This window comes from Podarcis liolepis (genome assembly GCF_965112155.1).
Source record: "Podarcis liolepis genome assembly, chromosome: 8".
NCBI classification, from domain to species: Eukaryota; Metazoa; Chordata; class Lepidosauria; order Squamata; family Lacertidae; genus Podarcis; species Podarcis liolepis.
The window spans coordinates 53,646,789-53,668,770 of NC_139560.1; positions in this window are offsets into that span (position 1 = coordinate 53,646,789).

A 21,982-nucleotide genomic window follows, 5' to 3' on the forward strand; every position below is an offset into this window, starting at 1 on the left:
GAAAAAAGATAGGACTGGTGAGTTCATCTCTGTAGTAACAATGTAGGCATGTGTTTTTTCAGGTCAGGACAATTTATGTCCCATTACTGCTGATTTGATAGATAACATCAGGACAAGGGACCCAAACTGAGCTGACCAAAGACTGCTGTGCCTGTGATGATCTGTTCTTCATCTTTTCAGTTCTCCTTCTTAACTAAGCTCATTACTTTGCATTTTGATTTTCTCTGGAGCCTGCAATTACTTTATGTATTGATAGCTCTCATCTAAAGCAGACTTTTAATACAAAAGTGCTCAGTTGACTCACTCCTTTGATGAAACATCATGCGTATCCATGTGCAAGCTGCTCCAAAATAGGGGACGGTTAAAATGCAGAACAAATAATTTTCAATATGAGAATCAGGAACCTAATCTGGTATTCTATTCTGTATATGCGGGTATACAGTGTAATTTAATTTAACTGTTGATTTGTTGGATTCCACTATATGTGGCATGCTTTGTTCATTTTTTGTTTGTTTGTTTACATTGCCATTTTAATTTTAAAAAAACTTTTGATGATTTTTTAATTAAAATGTGGTACAAAAACAGGGAGAAAGCTTTTTGACTATAATTTGGAATCCCTCTAGCTGTGTGTGTGTGTTTGTATCGATGTGGATTGTCACCTGTTTATTCATTGTTCACCTGTTTGGACCAATTAGGCATGGAAGAGTTTTATTCAACTGAGTTACATGCAGGGTAGTTCCATTAAAAATGATGGACCTAAGGTAGATGTGTTCATTATTTTTAATGGGAGCGCTCTAAGCAAGACCAACCTTAGATGTAACCAATAATATTCATGTGGTCATTGTCCTGCATGTTTATTCATTTTTTTTATTTCATAATTTTTTACTCCGCTTGAGAGTTTTTAAAATAAAAAAACCCCAAAGCAGTTTACAACTATGTGTGGAACTATATTCAGCTGTCATGGGATTAATCATCCTATAGTACCTCCTCTTACTTTCTTGAGCAAATACCTCAAAATAAGCACTCAGGGTAAAACCACATGGAAAACTGATGTAGTGCCTGACAGATGGAGAGAAGTGCTTGAATTTTGTAACACATCACAAACAGGCAACAAAACTACCATATTTTTCCGGGTATAAGACTATGTTTTTTCCTAAATTTCTGAAGTTTAAAATAAGGGGTCATCTTATACACAGATAGTGCATAGTGAATTTTCTTAATTTTGAGTCCCCCAAAATAGGGAGCATCTTATACACGGGGGGGGGGGGGGTGTTACACAGAAAAATATGGTATGTCCTGGCTTGAATATTCAGCCCCAAGTAGCACTACAATCATGACCAATTCTGCCCACAGCTGAAAAAATGAACTGGGAATAAAGCTTACTAAGTTATAGAAAAGTTTAGAATGTGCTATAGGAAATTGGGTCACTGAGACATGGAAATCGCTGCAGAATGGACATTAAAGAAGTCAACCAGAGATATTCTGTATCAGCACCTCTTGCGCTTTTGCATGGATCTCTGCATTCCATTACAATACAGAGGATCATACATTCTGAGCGTCGTTGGAAAGGAGGGTGAGATATCAAATGAATAAATATAATGAATATACCGTTTCCCTCAAAGGGCAAATTAACCCTGTTACTTAGGTTTATTATGCAGACATGAGCAAATCAAACTTATTGATAGTCCTAAACTCGTCAAATTTGATACACAAATCATACACCCAAGTTTTAGGAGCCAAAATGTTTAGCAGCTAACAATCAACCAGATTCTGATCCTAACATTTTATAGATTGAAATCTGCCAAAGATGACAAAAAGAAGTTAACAATTGAAGAATTGATACTAAACACTTTGCCATTGCAAATTTTGGAAATGTGCTGAATATTTCATACAACAATTTGAGCAATTTTCTATAACCCTATTTCATGTTATCGAGCTGGCTTTCTTTTCATTGCTTTTCCTCAAGCGACTAATATTAAAATGGCACTGCTGCTTTTGAATCCATTAGAAATGATTTCTGCGATCATTTGTGTAAGTGCAATAAAACAGTGGAATGGGGGAGGGGAACCACCCACCCAGTCTTATATTATTACTGCATGAAATTAGATTCCAAAATGAAACAAATGGTATTCAAAAAAAGCAATAGGAATCCAAACACCTGCACCTGTGGATGTAGTAGGCTCCCCACCCCCCAAAAATAAAATAATAGGAAGAATAAATAGAACATCACTCCAATGAATAATAAAATGAATTAGTCTCTCAGGTTAGCACGCCCTGAAGGAAACAATGTTGGTGGTAATACACTGAATATTATCCACCTCAAAAGTAGTGATTGTGGTGGAAATTATCCCCCCCTCCCACCCACTCTGAAGCCCTTAACTCACATTCATTGACTGTTCACAGCCACTGTTTGCTCACATTCTCCTTTCTGCTTCAGGTCCTCCCCCTTTGCCAGTGTTTCTTCTCTTCCAGAATGATGTCACCCAAGGAGGGAAAACAATGCTATGTAGCCAATCAGATTTAGACAGATCCCCAAACAACTTTGGACCAGGTTACTGAAGTGAACACCTTGCCTTATATATCCCTGCCTGTCAACTGTGCTCAACAGTGCTCTCACTGCTGAGAGTACCAGATGTCCCAGAGATGTGCTTCGTTTGTACAAGAAACCAGGCTTTTAGTACTGCTGCTCCAGCCTTCTCAAATCAATTACTAGCTGAAATTAGACAGGCATTTAGAATCACAATGCTTAGGTACCCACTGAAGACATTTCTGTTTAAGAAGGCTTTCCCTGAGCTGTGGCCCAGTTATTTAAGAAACAGTGTAGAAACAGTTTTATTGATTTTAGAACTTGTTGGAATGGTTATGTTTTGAGAGTTTGTAGAAATGGTTTTAATTGTTTGTAGAACTTTTTATTTCATTTTGTTTTTTATCTTCTTGTATACGTCTTTAATGTCTATAGGACCTGAAGTGGTTTATAACTTAGTAAAATAAATAAATGTGGGTATCCCTAGTGGAAAATAAAGAATGTTAAGTAACACAATACTTTTAATCTCCCCTTGCCACAAAGTTGATCCAACTAATCAGAAGTCACTCCAGGACTCAAAACATTTATTGCATCCTCTGCAATGATCACCAAATTGAAGGCCCCTTTTGTTTATAAAAATATTGTAGGCTCAATTCTGTGGGACTGCCTCTCAGCTGAGATCAGACAGGCCTCTTCCCTGCTAACTTCCAGCACCTGGTGAACACATTTTTTATTTTTATTTAGAGGCATTTTAAGTAATTTTATGGTTAAATTTAATGATTTTATCTATATTATATCTTTTTGACATGTACACCCCTTGGAGACTGCAGTGCTAAGCACCACATTCAGTATACTAATCCTTCATCCTGCATGCATTTGACTTGCATGATTCCAACTATTTATGACTAAAATTGTGCCAGTCAAGTCCCAAGCAAGGCAGAAAGCTTAAAAACTCATTTTGCACTGGGTCAGCTTGGGGTTACCTGGCACAAAAAGAGCTTTGAAGCTCTCCACCTTGGTTTCTGGGGAAGACCTACTTAGCATTCCAGCTCTGGAAGCTTCTTGTGACATCTCAAGGGACAATCCAAGTTCCCATGAGATCTCACACAAGCATCTATAGCCTTCCAGAGCTGGTGCAGCACATAGTCTTGCCCAGCAAAAAAGGCAGAGAGCTTAACAGTTCTTTCTGAGCTGGATAACCCATGGACTCTCTGCCCTGCTTGCTGGTCAAGGCCCACTCACATGATTTTATAAGGCCAGGGATGCTCTTTCTATCCCACTTACCCACTAGCCATGGGGTGACTTCAAGGGTTAAGCATATAAGATGAGTTATTACTGTACATCGTTGAAATAATAATAAAATGATATCACAGCATTCTAAAGAAGTCCTCTCAGTTCTAATGTAAATTATATGTGATAAGTGTTTCAGCATCAAAAACAGAAAAAGGATGATAATTGACAACACTTAGGTTGAATGGAGGGGAGACATTTCCCCATCCTCTGAACCTCCCAGGGAACGCAACAAATAAGCTGTACCTGAAACTGGATGTGGAGAGTGAAGCTGCATGGGACACAACTGTGGGCAGCTTGAGGAAGTACCACCTGCCTTGAGCCTGCACATAAAAAGCAAGTCTAGAGTGAAAGACTCAAAACTCTTCTCATTGTGAAACTTTTTGTGGGTGAGCTGAGTTTGTTTGGACCCTGGTTGATCCCCAGAGGCTGAGAGGGAGGGTGTATCTGAAGGAAACTAAATTGATATTGATTTTATATATTAATAACTGTATTAATGGAGCATTTTTATATGTAACTGTGTGTTTTTGTAACATTTTGCTTAAGTTATCAGTTGTTGCTTGTACATGCTTTGAGGTATTTTTTAAAAAAATATTAAGCAGTATAGAAATTAAATAACCGATTAACTGAATATTTTCGTTATGACAAGAGGGGGGGGGGAAGTGTCTCCTAAAGCCCTGTGAACTGCCAATTTTCATTTGAACTCCACCTTAATAACCAGGCCTTTGCCTGACCTGATTTACTTCCTATACCCTTTTTAAAATGCTGGCTCTTTTTAGGTTTTTTTTTTTATTGGGTTGTTGTTTGTATTTTGATTTTATGTATGTGATCCTTTATGTGAACACCCTGAGACCTTTGGGTATAGGGCGGTATACAAACAAACAAACAAACAAACAAACAAACAAACAAACAAAGGCAGATCAGGAAAGCACAAATCCATCAAGCTGGGTGCAGCAGAAGAAAAGGACAGGCAGGAAGTAGAGGAGATTTCATAATCACATGCATTGTCAATAGTAGGCATTTCAGAACCCTGGACAGAGATCAGGAAGCTACTCTTGTTCAAACTTTTTATGCTCCCTGAACCTGACTGCCCTTCTCAGAATCCACCCCCTTGCTGATGGGTACAGAGCTTAAAAGGGCCTGAAGCCCAGCACTCTGTCATCTCCACAAGGACTCATGCAGAGTATGCTGCCTGCATTGTCACAATGGTATATTGTGTGGCACTAGCCAGGCACCATTACAGGGCTGAGCAGGATATTTTTCTCATCAACTGTGATTGAACTGTAGTAAATAGGTTATTTGCTGGGGTCACTTGGCAGATACGTGTGGGAAAGGGAATGGGATTACCATAAAGCACAGGTAAACAATGATTCCAGAGACTTGTACACAGGGCTGTGGGACTCATGGGGCAATGTATGGTTCACTTCTGAGGCTAACTTGGGTCACTCAGATTTGTGGACCTTTCTGGGGATGGGAGTTAGGAAGCTGCCTTCTGCACTGAAGGGGTGTGGCATGTGGGGGAGAGGTGGAATTAAGACCACCATTTCTCCCTAAAGGATAGTTACACCCAATTATGACAGACTTAGGAATCTGATAGCATTTTTGAATATTTTCCTCACATTGATTTTCCCCCATATGCACTTCATAAGCTGTAATTAAAAAGTGGCCTTATTTTAAAAATACATTTTGTGTCTTCTCTGTTTATTCTCGGTCTCCTCACACAAGATGGAATTCCCACAATGTGTTACTGCTTCTACTTCTTTCCCTTTCCACCCCCAGAAAGCAGAATGCATTCCAGGATATTGTGCAGGAATCGGGGGTTGGAGGAAATGAACACTCTGTTAAAAGAACAATGGTATGACATTATCAGCTGACTGAGTGGCCATCTGAGCAGTTATTTCAAATTACAAAACAAACAAACAAACAAATATGATGCCAATTAAAGCTGGTCCTAAAGCCTCATGGAAGTGTTCCGAACTTATGGCAGCTCAAATTGAACAAAACAGAGGAATTAGAGAGCCGCTACAGGCCAGGGAGCAACCATTGTTCTCTTCAGGATGCCTCTCTTTCCTTTGAACTCAAAAGATGCTTTAAGGTGTGGTGGAGCAGGCACCTGGTTGCCTAGCTACAAAAATCAAATTCTGTGAGGGGAATTCTGGGCTTGTGTTGATTGTTAAAGCCTCTTCAGAGTCTTCTCCACTTCTCTGATTCCCTGATGAATGCAACAGTCAGAACACCAGATGAAAGTCATTTCTCTGACAGAGACAGCTTGTATCTAAAAATATTTTGCTTTTCTTGTATGATTAACTGACAGAGCGAACAAAGGCATGACTTGGAAATTGTTTATCAATATTTCTCTAAGAGAGACAGCTTGTATTTATAAATATTTAGCGTCTTTGGTGGAATGAGCATGAATAGGAAGCCATTTGCATTGTGCACACATTATCAGGCAATAAGCTAATTACCAGAGAATTATAATCAATTATTTCAGTCAAAGATGCCAACTTTTTCAATAGAGGCATTAGCTAAATGAGTTCTGATAACTGACTGAGTATAATTAATGGCTAACATTCAGTTTTACATTTGTATTTGCACACAAAAACATAGCAAAACGTGTGTGTGCTTTGCAGCTGTGATGCCTCAAACTTTCTGCATTGCTTGATTATTCACCAAAAAAAGAAACGTATGCAGAACAGCTTGGATTACTTAGGTGAATGGAATGCTAAGGACTGCATTAAATAGGAATCATAGATTCTTCTTCAATTAAAGCACACATAAATATTCAGCATTTCTGACACCTGTCGTGTTCTAGTGCAGCAAATTATGGAGCCAGATTGCCAATCTTTATAACCTGCTTGAGCTTTAAAGGGAATGGAAACCATGAAATTCATGGATATTGCTGGTCCTTGAAAGCTGCTACTGATACAAAGGCAAAAATAGAGTCAGTTTACTGAAACAAGACCAAAGAATTGGTAGTTAGTTAAAATTTTGACCTATCAAATTGCTGATAGGTGAAGTCTACTCAGTTCAGTTTGGAACTTGGTCACTATTTGGCTTTCATAGGGCTAGAAAAAATCATAGTTGATTATTCTATCAAGGGCTGCTAGTCATGTTAAGAACGAGGATTTAACATCTAAAGAAGCTTATTGCATTCGTGCTACTGCTTGGCTCTTTGCAAAAAACAGAATGCCAGATTAGATAGATCTAGCAGAACTCCTCTTATGTTCTTAATTGCAAATATTTTCTGAGGACTCCAGAAACAGCCACTTTTGCCCTTAGAATTCTAAATTGACTTGCAATCTTGATTGCACTGTTAGAAATGGTTTTAAGATCACCCATTTTGTGTTTCTAAGGCCAGGAAACCAAGTTCAAACATAGCTCAAACATCCCCCAACTGGGCCTCTAGGGACTAGTGGACAAGCCCAGTGATGGGTTCAGGCCTTGGGAAATAAAAGCTTCATAGCCCCTGAACTTGTCTATCCAAGCTCTTGACAGTCTTTGCAACCCAAACAATTCACCAGAAGCTTTTTATTACAGGATCTGCAAGCTATCCCCCTGCAGCCTATGTTTCTCTTAACTTTTTATTTATTTTTTCCTGAGACAATAGAAAAACTTCTTTTGTAGGTGCTTTGGAATTTGTTAACCAAATTGATAGTCTGAACCAAGTAATTACAATTTTGGGTAACATATTTCTTTGTTTTTTAAACGATTCAGAGTGGTGTTGCAGCTAGACTAGAGTTTTAGGTTTGACTACAGGAGATCCTGGAAAAACCTGCGCTTATCAATGAAATTCACTGGTAGGCTTCGGTCAACAGTGGTAGTTCTTGTGGTCCCTGAATCCAGCAGAAATTGAGACACAGAATCAGAGGCTCCAAAGGCACCACCTAAGGTTCAGGACTCTGAATTGACTGCTGGGGATCAGGTGACACATGCCCCTGAGGATGTCAGACTGGAGCCTCCCCAATAGTCTCTCATAGCCTCATGGGCGCCTTCCCTCAGGAGCTAGATGTCTTCCACCACGCATCACTGGTGCAGGGAGAGTGCCAAGAGAAGGGCATGGAACAAAGTAGTGCCCATCTTCCTTTTAGAGGTTTGGACCTTTTAGGCTCTGAAATTTTTCACAAGGGGGTTTAGCCTGGAAGAGGTAGCCTGGTGACAGAGGCTTCAAAGGCCTCAGTCTCCTCCTAACCTTTGCTAGAGCATGTTATTCATCTGGAGCTGTCTAACCAGCCTTGCCTCATTCTCCTTGGGATTCTTCATCAGACAATAGGTAAAGGTAAGGTAAAGGACCCCTGGATGATTAGGTCCAGTCAAAGGTGACTATGGGGTTGCGGTGCTCATCTCGCTTTCAGGCCGAGGGAGCCGTTTTTTGTCCACATCAGACAATACATTAAGCTGAGCATGTGAGAAAGAAATAAAATCATGCATGTCACTTGCTCTTTCTGAAGGAAGGCTAGGTTCTCAATATATTTTGAAGGGTAGTATTTGAGGCACTTCACATTCTATGTTTTCTATGTATGCATTTTGAAGATCTTCCTGGAGAAGTGTTACATTCACATCATTGTAATTTGAAGGTAGATGTGTGTTTCAATTTCAAAGAGGCACTTAGCTGACAAGTTTGCTGCTGCAGAGTATTGCACATCCATGTTGCAACACCATCACATTGTGTTCTATCAGCTGCCATAGGTGTTGCATCAGAGCACTTTCTAAACAGTTGCTTGTCACTGTTATGGCTCAAAGAGTAACACCATGGGAAACTGAAAGGTTTCATTAGCTAACATGATCCAATTGCCTCCATGACTTCAGCAGCAAGAGATTAGCTGACAGACACTAAGCTATGAACAAAGAATACAAGATCCAATCCAACTTTGTTTGACAGCTCTTTGGGTTGTGGAGACCTGAAACTGAAGACTACAGTGGCTTTGATCCAAAAATTCTCACGAGTGAGCAGAAAGACCAATGCTAATTTGAGCCCTTTGCCACACCACACAATGCCCAGAAGGCCTCTAATCACATAAAGGGTCACATTTGGGTGGAGGAATCAGTGTTGCTGTTGTTGAAAACAGTTCATTGCAAATAATTTTAAAGGAGGAAACGTGGATTTTAGCACTGCATTAGTTTTAACCTGCTGGTGCTCCCTTATATAATCCAACATTTTAGTGTGTATTATATGGCATTATAAAAGCTCTCTATATAAAAAGAAAATCATTTCAAATAATAAAAGGAAGTCAATCACAGTTGAATGATATCTTATTTCTGAAAGTAATGCAGTTCTTAGACACACAGAGTACAGAATATTTTTTAAAGTCACAATGAATCGGAAAAGGACCCACGCCAGTCACCTCCATACTAAAATATGCCTTTGTGTTTTGCTACAGGTATAATAAAAAAAGAAAAGAAATATGTTGTCTATATTTGTTACTGTCTTCTTTCATAGTTCCTTAAGACATTGTTTAAAAAGCCAGAGGTTGGTTTTTTTTTTTGGGGGGGGGGAGTTGCCACTCACAAGCATTTCTAAGAAACTTTCTCTCTGATCAGAAAATAACTTTATTTTTCACACATATAATATCTGGCCTTTTAAGGCTGGACTTCTACAACATTGCCATAAGGAACTTAACATTCCAAGATATTCATTACTAGGAAAGAACATAGAAAGTGGCTTTATTCTGTATCAGAACACTGGTCCGTGTAGCTCTGTGATGTCTTCAATGACTTTCCAGGGTTTTAGGCAGAAGTCCTTGTCACCCCTACCTGGAGATGCTAGGGATTAAATTTAGAACCTTCTGCATGAAAAGCAGCTGCTATGCCACTGAGCCATGGCCCTTCCCTTATTCAAGCTCTTACCAAGAAGTTAAAAGGAAGAAAATATTTAGGGTGGTGTCAAGGCTGCCTCAGGTCTCAGCTCACAAAAGACCAACGCCAAGCTCTTCTTGTGTACAAGGATGTTTATTGCAGTTCATTAATGGTTCCACAACCGAGGCGTGCAACCCCGCGTCTCTTTCTCCTAGACATTAGAAGTCCCCTCTGAATCGGTCCCTCCCCTACACCAGCTTAATAAGCTAACGCTGCTCCACCTTTTTCTCTCTTTCCTTTTCCGCAGGGTCTTTCTGCCCGTCGGGGTTCCTCCCCTCCTGCTTTCTCCTGAAGCGGAGTCTCCAGACTGCTCCTGCCCCCTCCTTCGGGCTTTGGGTCCTGGCCCCTCCTCCTCCGGGCTCCCTGTTCTCCCGCGCGCCTCCTCATTTGAACTTGGCGCGCGCGCCCAACTTCTGACCTTCCTTTTGACAGTTATGCTACTCCCCTCACTGCTTTCCTCCCCTTCCGGGAGAACGGCTTGCTCTGATCGCTCCCCTTTCTCTGTCGCCGGAGCTGCTCCCTCTGACACACTGGAACCTCCCCCTCCCTCGCTACGCTCTGGTGGGGAGGCTGGCCCTGATTCCCAGCTGCCGCTTTGGGGTCCCCTGCTGGCCCCCCGCTCCTGACACTTTCCCCCCGGGGCTCCCCTTGCCCTTACCACAGGCGCCCCTCTCTGGGAATCCTCTGATTCGCTGGAGAGACTCATGGAATCCCCTGCGTCATTGCTATCCTCTTCCTCGCTCTCCTGGGATTCCTCTCCATCGCTCTCCATTTCCTGCCTTCCCTGTGCCTCTGTCCCTGTACCCCTGACAGGTGGTATCCAACAAAGCCGTTCTGCTGGCACAAGGGCTTTTGACGTGGCAATGGAACTTTCCCTATTTTTCCTCTCCCTGCTTGCCTACCATGTCCTTCTAAACCTGTTCTGATCCTCCTTAAAATATTGGGAGGAGGTGAAAGCATGCAGGGAGAGGAAGTTCTCTTGTGCAAGTTCTTCTGCTAGCAGATGTCCTTCTCTAGATACTATTCTCAGGCAGCAACGCCCATACAAAACTTTTCTGTCACTTTTTCATGCATTGACACACAAGTCTACTCCTTCCCATTTTTGCATTAAAGTGTGGAATAATAATAATAAATCTGCATGAAACTCTGCATTTAAATACTTCACATCATGTCTTTTTAAATGTGCATTTCTAAACATCATTTATCTCAAGACATACATTTCTAAACACATTTTAATCTCAAAATAGACCATTTTAAAATGTATTTCAATGTATATTTTGAGGTGAAAATGCCACTGTAGCATTTCAAGACATGATGGATATATACATTATGATCCCCACACAATGTCAGGATGCATATATCAGGTCAGTACATATTTTCAAAGAATAAAATCCCAGCATCCAAGTCTTTACACTCAGCGGATCAAAACTGTGGAGAATAAAGTATTAGTCATCTTACTTACTGCAACAATACCCTCATTTAAGGAAAAGATTAATACCTCTTGGATAACCCAACAATGATGTCAGTAAAGGGAATCTCACAATTGCACTTTATCTCCTATATTAATTTCTAAATCCCACCACCACGAAGCAGGCATTAGGAATGTACTAAGGTGGTTTACAATATTCTTTTTGGTGGCATTGATGGTTATTTGGATGAGATATCATTGAAGGAGTAAATCCAGTCACCTCCTTTCCTTTCCTTTCCTTAGCCTTTGAGCCACAGAGTTCATATTGTGTGTCCTAGGAAAGTAAGATGCAAGCAAGACTGGAAAGGTAGCATCAGTTCTACCCACATTTGAAAAAAGTTAATGTCTCTGTTTGTATGGCAGTTTGTCTTGTATCTAATCTCCCATTACATTTTTAATTGTTTTTACTGGTGTCAGGAAGGTGGTTTTGTGAGTCCACTACACCAGTCACTACCACTGCTCTGAAGATATTTGAACTAAAACAAAAAGCAGTTTGGTCCTTTATAAACTAAAATCCACTAGTGTCAAGTTGGCCAAAATTTGGAAATCAGGACAACACAGGGAAGGTGTTCATTCACAATTTATATGCATGTTCATGTGGACTTTCCCTGTATCCAGATTTACAAACCAGCTGCTAGTCTGTTTACTTTCAAGTCTAACTGTGTGGAGTTTCTGAGCATTTAATTTTATACAATTACCATTCAGGGACAAATCTGCAGGGGCTATGCTTTAAATAGAAATTTAAACCATGTCTCCATGACTCCAGTGAGTATTCCCATCTCTGATCTAGTCAGGAATCCAGACTCTCTTATTACTATATGCATTTGCAAATTGAAGAACACCGCCCTAAATGTCCTGTACTTGTTATAAGCAGTGCCTTTGTGTAAACATCAGTTTGTGCAAGCTATTCTATAGCATGAAATGAAACTCAAGGCTGGAGCTGCTGATAGGCTTCAATGGCGGCTGTAAAAAAAAAAAAAGTTTGAATTTCTTGTTCAAAGAGAGAAGCTAAAATTCTCCATGTCTTTATCAAGTGTCCCCCAAGCCAAGATTAATTGCCGCTGGGGTGCCAGAGACACCTGTTCTGTGGCATTACAATATTATTGGATGCTGTTGTTTTCTGTAAATGATTTATTGATTTATCTTGACAAGCAGCTGTGCATTTTCTACAACACTGGGAATGTATGCATTTAACACGACTTAATTACACAAGCTATAATAAAGAAACTGTAAAATGGCAATATGTTGTTGTTCTTCCCAAGTAGCTCTGCTGAAACAGATAGTGCCTGGGTCGTGTTCTTGCATAAGGCTGCATTATGAAATGGGGAGGTGGCAAATTGTACATTTTAGTTTTAACTAGATGGATACAAATGTGTTTCGCTCTTACAGGAAAATGCAAACAGTGTGACATGCTAAATTTCATAAGCCTTACATTAGAGTAACAATGAACTCTTCAGACGCTTTCCCACTGGCAGTGAATAATATCCCCCTGTCATTTATAAATAAAAGGATAATTAAACTTTGCTTAAAAGTTAATTTCTTGGCAGAAAAGGGCATAAGCCAGAGACTCACACCTCATTACCATCAATGGCTGATAGCTCATAAACAGAACATTAAGCACAATGCAACCATAATAGAAAGTCTCCAAGAGAGGTTTTTAAATATATATATATTTAGGTCTGTGCAAAAAGTTTCTAAGATATGTACAAAAGATGGAGCACTTCCATTAGCTCTATTTGTTACAATAAGTGGAAATTATACAGTGACCTTTTCTTCAGCTATCTCGGTTTCCCCATTTTTAATCATTACACAAGATTTGGTGGGGAATGCTGCTGACACATTGCTCCTGAGGGGGCAATTAGCAAAGAAGGAAATTCTCCAGAAAGTCAGCAAAATCTTCTCACTTTGCAATGTAAAATGACAGGGAAGAGCCCAACTTTGGGGGAATGTCATAATACTCATCTCCATCTTGTGAATTCCAATATGCCTTGCAATTATAAAAAAGTCCATTAGAAGCAAATATCTGAGGACAGTAATGCTAATGACACAAGCTATTATCAGCTATAAATATTGCATTAAATAATAGAGCACTAAGCGCCTGCAATTCACTCTAGAGCACCATATTGATAAACCCTCAGAAGGCAAAATCCCCCAACAACTTTTGATCATTTAGGTAACACCATTTCATACACTGCCACTGCACTGAAAACATGAATCTAGGGATTTCTTGTATGCGGTAGGAGATCATGTTATTTATCATCTCATTTAGGAGCTACACTGTTTTTTAAAAATCAAAAAACACTGGGGAGCTCCTGAAACTAATTCTATGCTGATTATTTAAAGCACACAAACATATATTTTATTGCTTCATTTCTTATGACTTTTATTAGCATTCCTGTAGAGATGGTTTTGTGATGATACAGGTGCATAGCTGAGGCTGTCCAGGGTCCTGAGCAACCATTCAACTGATAACTTAAATCTCAACATAGTAGAGCTGCTACAAGGTTAATTCCATAAATGGGGAGTGAACATGGACCACTGGTAACAAACTGTATGGGAAACAGCCCTACTAGAAAAGGTAACCAACAAATTGAAACTAGCATGGGGACAAACAAAAGAGGATGACTTCAGCCCAATATGGCTCCCCTTTATTACATATATAGCCTAAGAAGACAACAACCTAAGCCCCACTCCTGACAACACATGAATTGATATGGCTAATTTGACCCAACAACTCCCTCCCCCTCTCACACACAAACTAACTCACTGCAATCAACTGAATACAACCAACCGTGCTCTGGGCTCTCCAACCTCTCACACTGCAAACAAAAACAATCCACCTGACTCTGACACCAAACACTGTACATTTGTTGTTGTTGTTTCGTTGTTTAGTCGTGTCTGACTCTTTGTAATCCCATGGACCAGAGCATGCCAGGCACTCCTGTCTTCCACTGTCTCCTGCAGTTTGGTCAAACGCATGTTGGCAGCTTCAAGAACACTGTCCAACCATCTCGTCCTCTGTTGTCCCCTTCTCCTTGTGCCCTCCATCTTTCCCAACATCCATTTACTATGGCCCCAGGTCAGTCATGGGTGAGGCAAAGAAACTTGCATAACACTGGGATAGGAAGCAAGCTGGGTCGCTGATGGTTCCAGGAAAAGAAGAAGAAGAAGAAGAAGAAGAAGAAGAAGAAGAAGAAGAAGAAGAAGAAGAAGAAGAAGAAGAAGAAGAAGAAGAAGTTGTTTCCACACAGGTCATAGCTGGATGTTCTTCCCTAACTGCCAAGTATAGGATTAGCACTTCAAGGCCCTTCTTGTAAATGTAGAACTGTAATATACTTCAAGACCCTTCTTGTCACAGCTACTCTGAATCCCACAGTACATGCTTGAATAATTCCACCTTGCAAATTAACCACAATGAAAAAGAGATGGAGCTAGTTATGCAGTTTTACACTCCTTTGGTTTTTGGGAACTGTTCTTAGAAAACATTCAGCATCTGAAATATTTTCAAGGCCTACTGGTTACTGAGACCTCAGCAGTGACAAAACTTGAGGCAGGGGTTGCATTGGACAGTGTTTCTAAAAGAAAGAGAATATTGGGCAGAACACAATAGCACCCGTAATATTACATGTGTTGATTAAATGTTATTAAGGACTCATGTAATTTCATGCAGTGTTTTAGGGGGAGGGAACATCAGTCCATAATCTCTGAAGTGGCTGCTGCTAATACTGTGGAAAAAGGAAAAATGTAAAGGTGATTAAGTGAACAAATACCATTGCTTTCCATATTAAAACAATTAAGCTAACATAGATGCAACAAGAGGTGATAGTATATATTAATAAACTAAAAATATGCACCAGCTAAGTGGGAAAGGAGACCAAACCATTCAGCCCTGCCAATGAGGACAAGCCAGAGAATCCAGCATTCATCTTTTTCTTTTTAAGGATTGCAGTCCTTCTATATTCTGTTCTGTATCATCACAGTCTGCAGACGAGCAATCTCTGTCTTCAACCTGACTTGCCAGCACAATAGCCATGATTTAGCCCTTGTACCATGAAACAGTAAAATGAACTGAGTTGTCTTTTAAAGCAGCTTTTTAAATCTCATTTTTTGGGGATCTTGGGGAGAGTCACATAAGTAGGGAATACTAAAAAGAGAGAGACAATTCTATAGCTATACGGCATCATATGAAGATACCATTGAAAGGGAACTTGTAGAGCTGGCTCCAGACTTTGTTCCTGCCAGTGGGAGCATCCTCTGAATGGAGTTCAGGGGACACTCCTCCTGGCAGAGGGCAATTTTTTATTTCTTCCAAACACCACTGGGATCCCATCACTGATTCAAGAGCATTGTCTCAAGGGGAAGGATTCTTTCTGTTTCCAGAAGGTAGATCCATCCCATGCACAGCTTCAGCACTTATTCATGATGTTTTTATGTCATGTTTCCCCCAAGGAGCTCAGAGTAGGATACAAGATCCCCTGTTTCATCTTCACAAGATAGGTTAGACTGAAGAAGTTGTGTCTGGCCCAATGTGTTGTCCTGGATGTGAAAAGGCTCACATTGATCCTAGCCACATTATACTGCTCTGGCTCATTTTAATATCACATAGGAAAATTTGGGTACATAACCATCCCTCTCCCTCTACCCTTATCACCCCATTTCTGCTGTATGTGTTTACTCCCCTCCCATTTCAATAGAAACAATAGCTCCCCACCATCTAATACTGGCAACCAATAACTCTACTAAGCCATCATCAAATAGTCAGGACTCTGGAGCAAGATGCATATTTCAGATTTGAAAGTGTCAGAAAAATAATGATTTCAAAGCCCACAGTCAGTTATAATTCCCACCTACCCACCCTTCTCCATATATAAGGGCAGCAAATCCAGGTCAGTGAATGTGATCCAGGTGGGAGAGTCATACCCACATAGACGTAGGTGATAGCAAAAGCCACCACAATGAACCACCTCTACACACAGTTCCTCTTTGTTCTGCTTTGCAGAAGCTGGACCCATTGCCTCAGCTTAAGGAGCCCTGGTCAATCCACAGGCCCCCCACACTCTGCCTCATATTTCAGATGTCACAGCAAGATATCATAGGAAATTGTCTTCTACCAAGTCAGACTACTTCTCCATAGTCCAGTGTTGCCTATTTTGACTGGAAGTGACTTTCTGGAGTCTCTGTGATCATTAACACTATCCAGTGGCGTAGCGTGGGTTGTCAGCACCCGGGGCAAGGCAAGTAATTTGTGCCCCCTAACCCGTGGATTTGCGCCCCCTAACCCCCAGATGTTGCGCCCGGTACGGCCGGCCCCCCTGCACCCCCCACGCTACGCCACTGCTCTGAGCAAGCGATAGGTAGGTGTGGCTAGAGATCTGGGACGGCGGAAAGAGAAACTGAATGTTCTCTGCGCTCTAATAGTTAGACCGGCGGATAAATCTGCAGTAGAGCACGACAGAGCAAACGAAAACTGCAACAAGAAGCAGAACCAGACAGGAAACCAGCCATGGAGCCCCTCAGGAAAAATACTGAAGGGTCGAGCAGAAATTCAAAAGCGCCGTTTAGCTCAAACCTCCTCTATTTGCAGGACTGGGGAACCTGGTGCCTTTTGGACGCTGCCTGACTTCAACTCCCATCAGCGCCGTGGCAATGGTGTGAGGAGGGGATGATAGGAGCTGTAGTCCAAAAACACTTACACAGGGCCACTGGCTCCTGCCCCTGTCCTACTTACTGGATCAGTACAAGGGGGCAAAGGGGTATGAGTGGGAGTGAGCAAAGCTCGCCGTCTATGTCTGCAGGGGGGCGGGACGAGGGGGGCGAGGAAGAGGGCTCTGCACATGCCATTCTCTTCTACAGGAGTGGCACCCCAAAGCGAAACCACATCGCCACGGCTTCCCCCGTAGGGCTAAATGCATTGGGCCAAGCAACGCCAATGTGCAGTGCAATCCGCAGCAGTCAAGTCTGTTCAGTTCCGCCCCCCGCCCCCCATGCAAAGGCTATTTGGGGCGGCTGAAGCTCCCCTGCGGAGTCACCCAGGGCAGGGAGGGAGCCAAAACAGACCCGGAGACACTGGGCTGCTGTTATCTGCATGTAAACAAACACCAGCACGTCGCCAATCCGGATCTGGAAGTCCCCCGGGGCCAAGAGGGTGGGAAAGCGACGTCGCTCGCCTGCACGGCCCGGTACCTGCGAGCCCAAGAGGTTCGGCTGAGCCCAGCCCGGCGGAGGAGCAGGCGGCCTCCAGCGCGGCGCAAGAGCGTGACCAGGGCGGAGATCATGGCCCCGCTGCTGGGCAACGAAGGGCGGCGCTGAAAGGGATCCCCCGGAGCGGGTTTGGCGGGCAGAGGCAGGCAGCGCCGCTTGCCCAGGGAGGAGGAGCCTGGCTCTCTCAGTAGCCAGGCTTGGGGGGTGGGAGGGACGGCCGAGTTCCTCCGGATCCTCGAAGAAGCGCCAGCCAGAGCAAGGGTCAGGGAACGGGTGTGACTCTAGTTTGAACCGGGAGAGGAAGGAAATTCATCCAAGGCCCGGGAAACGTATTCAGCACAGCTAGCCGCTCGGGGGCCCGGGGCGGCGCGCGCGTCCTGCAGCCAGGGGCGAGTGCCATGGGGGCGAGCCATGGCAGGGCGCGCTGCGTGGAGCCTCGCTGCAGCCTCCCCCTCAGCTGTAGGGAGGCTGAGGCGGTGGGCAGAGGCCAGAGCGGAGCTTGCGGGCAGTTCGCCCGCAGACGCATGGCTCAGGCACGCTGCAGGCGCCGAGGTGTGGCGCCCAGTGCCCCCCGCCTCGCCTAGCTACCAGTGGCATAGGAAGGGGTGCGCGGTGGGTGCGGGGCTGAAAGGACAGACGAGGCTCCAGCAACCACCCCCACCACCAAGTCCGCCGGTCCTGCAATCCCTTGCACGCTGACTTGGAAGTACAGTGGTACCTCGGGTTACATACGCTTCAGGTTACAGACTCCGCTAACACAGAAATAGTACCTCGGGAGGGGCAGAGAGCTGCGAGTGCGCCCCCCCCAGAAGTTGCGCCCGGTGCGGCCGGCCCCCCCTGCACCCCCCACGCTACGCCACTGACACTATCTATTATATTATCCTTTTAACTGGGATTGAACTGGAGGCCTTTGTATGCAAAACAGGTGCTCTCCCACAACCCTCCCTTTCAGTATTTTAGTTCTGTGGAATAAGGAGCATGAGGAAGATGTCTGTGAAAGGAAATAAATAGGCCTAGTGAAATAGTAAGAAAAATAGGAGCACACTTAACAGGATGTAGAGTGACTCTATGGAGACATGGGATATATCTTACAGAAGGTGTGGATTGTGTGGCAGAGGGGAGATGGAAGTAGAAAAAATAAACTGGGCTAATTAAGAAGAGGACAATGATCAAGCTTGAGGCCACCACAGCCTGAGAGATGGCCTCTTCTCATTTTATGCAGAATAACTTTTTATCTCAATATACTCTATGTAAATAGAAGATATATTTTTTCACTTGCTTTTGGATTATCTATAAAGCGTTTTAAAATTATCCCCTTCATGTGGGTACAGATTTATTACCTTGGCTTCAATAAATGTTGAGAATGGACACTGGAACAGAACTGTGCTTAATTTATAAAGTATGATTTCTGACCTAGTTGTTATGCTACCTACTCTCAAGTATTAGGACTCAGAAACAGGCAGTTGAAGTTAATAGTAAAACATACTCCACAGTGATAGAAATTCATTATGCACATGCTGTGAGACACTGTCCTTGTTATCGTGACTTCGTTTCACTTATCTGAGCCCTTGTTATCTTAAACTGGTTGTTAGGCAGAACATGGCTGAATCCTGGTTGAAATTAAGCATCAGAATTATAATACACTGCAGTGGTTCAGGAATTGAAGGGCACAACCCTCATATTTAGTTCCCATATACAGTGGTACCTCAGGTTAAGTACTTAATTTGTTCCGGAGGCCCATACTTAACCTGAAACTGTTCTTAACCTGAAGCACCACTTTAGCTAAAGGGGCCTCCTGCTGCTGCTGCGCCACAGGAGCACAATTTGTGTTCTCATCCTGAAGCAAAGTTCTTAACCTGAAGCAATATTTCTGGGTTAGCGGAGTCTGTAACCTGAAGTGTATGTAACCCGAGGTACCACTGTAAATCTAAGGAATTTAAGGACCTAAGGAACATAGCATGTTAGACTACTTCTTGGTGCCATTTTGGTTGCCCGCTGATGAGTTGTAGTCAACAATAGTTCTACTCAGTTCTACTCAGAGTAGAACCATTGTAGTTGATGAACATGACTGACTTGGGTTAATTATTTTCAATTGGTCAGCTCTGTGTAGGACAAGCTGGGCATGGCCAGAGAGAGAATATCAACAACCAATATTCACCTAGCCCCCTGCTCTTCAGGGAGACATAGGCATTCTGGACTTAAGCCTACTTAGGCCCAAAACATTGAGACAGGATATTCCTGTGCGCTCTTGTTAAGGGTCTTCTCTTAGAATTCCAACATGGGGTGATCTGACTATCCCTGGGGTTTGCAATTTACTCCTAAGGAAACTGGAGGAAAGGGGAAATTGGCAACTTCAGAGATATAAATACACTGTACAACCATTCTGGAACAAGTGGTCTGCTGAAAGACTTACTGGTGGACATAATTTATGAAGCAACATTTCTGACATAAATACTTACTTGCAGCAGATCTGGTTCTTTATTTGAACCCTTTTCCAGGTGTGGTACATGTCTTCTTTGATGTGCCCCTTCCCACATTGGATCTTTTTCCAAGAGCTAAGTTAACTATAAAAGGTTCTTGAATTCTTATAGATGAGGTATGCCAGTGGTCTGAGACACATGAAGCACATCTGAGTTTAGTCAGTGCATGGGTGAGTACCTGTTTTGGGTTTCATTGTGGAGGAAAGGTGGGATATTTTTTTATTTTGTTAAAACCCAGGTAACTTACAATTCTTGACTAGTGGTCAACTGGTGGGTCACCGTTGTGCAGGCTTGTTCAATGACATCTCAGTGGTCATTCTTATAATGTTTCCTGCAGGTGTATAATTTGTTTCTATTTTCAAATCCTAGCCAAAAAAGCAGTTTTAATTTGTCGTATCAATATACAGAAGCTGAATAATGTCTAGACAGTGCATTTTTGCTTTATGTCTCCCTCAGCATAAGAGGGAAACTTTTATGTTGCCATCCCTATTTATGTATTTGGTTTAGGGATGCTCATCTCACATTTTTCTTTCCTCTTAATCTGATTCATGACATTCTCCACGGCCCTCCTTTCCTAATGTAGCAGCAGCACGTATTGATATACTGAGTTAATATCATAACCCATATTGAAATGTGCTCCTGGAATGTCATGGGGCCCAATGAACCAACTAAATGGTTTACGATCTTAAAATCAATTGATCTCTTAAAGATGTCAAATAACCATGCCGAAGGAGAACATTTAGCCAAGATGCATGCTGGGAAACTTGGGAGTCAATGCTTGCACTGATAAAATCAGTCTTGTTTGCAGAGGATGATCCAGTTTAAGCTTGCAGACTTTTCTCCTTGTCTCCAGTATTCACAAGGTAGCCAACCAAACTAGATTGATTATTTATTTATTTATTTATTTATTTATTATTTATTGCAAAGTAAATACATCAATACAAGACCATACATAAAGAATAATATAAAGAAAGAAAAAGTGAAAAAGAAAAAGAACAAAATGCAAAAAGTAGACAGTAAAAGAATAAAGAAAGGTATAATATTTCAATACAATAAACACTATTTTTAATAATAATAATAATAATAATAATAATAATAATAATAGACTTCCCTCACTCTCATAACACTTCCTTTCACATTTCACATTATATTTGTATTTCAGTATTATTTTCATCTTAATATATACTGTATGTATATTTTCCCTTTTCCATTCATGAGGTCATTCTAGACAGCCAAATTTTTACATTAGAACCTTGTCTTTCTAAATAGTCATCCAAGCAATTCCATTCCTTCTTGACTGTATTCATTGGCTTTAGTCTTATTATATCCATCAATTTGGCCAGTTTCAAATATTGACATAATTTACATAACCATTCCTCTTTGGTCGGTACCTGGTTACCCTTCCAGTACTTAGCCACCAGGATTCTTGCCTCTGATGTTGCATACTGAAAAAAAAATGCATTTTCTTTTGAAATATCACTATTCAATATTCCCAAAAGATATGTTTCTGGTCTTTTGCTATGTGAAGTTCTTTGTAACTTTTTTTGTTTCTTCATGGATCATGTCCCAGAACTTTCTGATCTCTGGACAAGTCCACCACATATGGTAAAAGGTTCCAATCTGCTTTGTGCATCTCCAACACTTATTACTAACCCATTTGTTCATTTTAGCCAATCTCTTCGGTGTTAAATACCACCTATGGTGCATTTTCAGGTAGTTTTCTCTTATTAAATAACATGCTGTCCACAGTTTTTTCCACTTTTTATATTCAATTACATAACCTGAGTCCTGCTCCCATCGTATTATGGCCTTTCCCTTTTCCTCTTTTTCTATTTGAGCATTCTGTAACAGCTTGTACATTTTGGAAAGAGTCTTTTGGTTGTTCTGTAAAACCTCCTTCTCTAAAGTCAATGCTTTATTATCAAACCCTTTTAACGTCTTATCTTTTTCAAAGGTCGCCCTAAGCTGGTAGTATTCTAGCCAACTTACCCCTAGTTGTTTGAGTTCTTCAAACCTTTTCAGTTTGGGACAGTGATTTATCTCATGCACCAAGTCTCTGTAAGTTAGCCAGTTATTGTTCATGTTATTCTTATGAATAGCAGTTGACTCTATAGGTGATACCCATCAAGGGATTTTTGTTACAACTTTGGATTTATTCCTCTCCCA